This window comes from Haliaeetus leucocephalus, unplaced genomic scaffold (genome assembly GCF_000737465.1).
Source record: "Haliaeetus leucocephalus isolate CR32 unplaced genomic scaffold, Haliaeetus_leucocephalus-4.0 Scaffold206, whole genome shotgun sequence".
In the NCBI taxonomy this organism is placed as follows: Eukaryota; Metazoa; Chordata; class Aves; order Accipitriformes; family Accipitridae; genus Haliaeetus; species Haliaeetus leucocephalus.
In genome coordinates this window covers 12,630,548-12,630,833 of record NW_010972642.1, presented here as the reverse complement: position 1 = coordinate 12,630,833, position 286 = coordinate 12,630,548, and positions in this window count along the sequence as shown.

Sequence of the window (286 nt, the reverse complement as noted above, 5' to 3'; positions counted from 1 at the left end):
CCACCCCTGGGTTAGGTTAGCTCCCCCGCCCCCGGGGCCGTGCCTGCTAGCCTCAGCCCTTTAGCAAAGCCGCTTCCCGGTGAAGCCAAACCACCAGCCCCGCAACCCAGCGCTGTGGAGGCGAGGCCGGGGCTGTACGGGGCCGCTCCCTCCCTCCCGGCGGGGACCACGCTACCTGCCGCCGGGCCGGGCCGGGCCGTTCCCCGCCTCCCGCCTGGCCGCGGCCCCGGGGCGGAGCCCGAGGAAGTGACTTCAGCCGGCGGCGGAGCGGCGCGGCGGGGCTGAG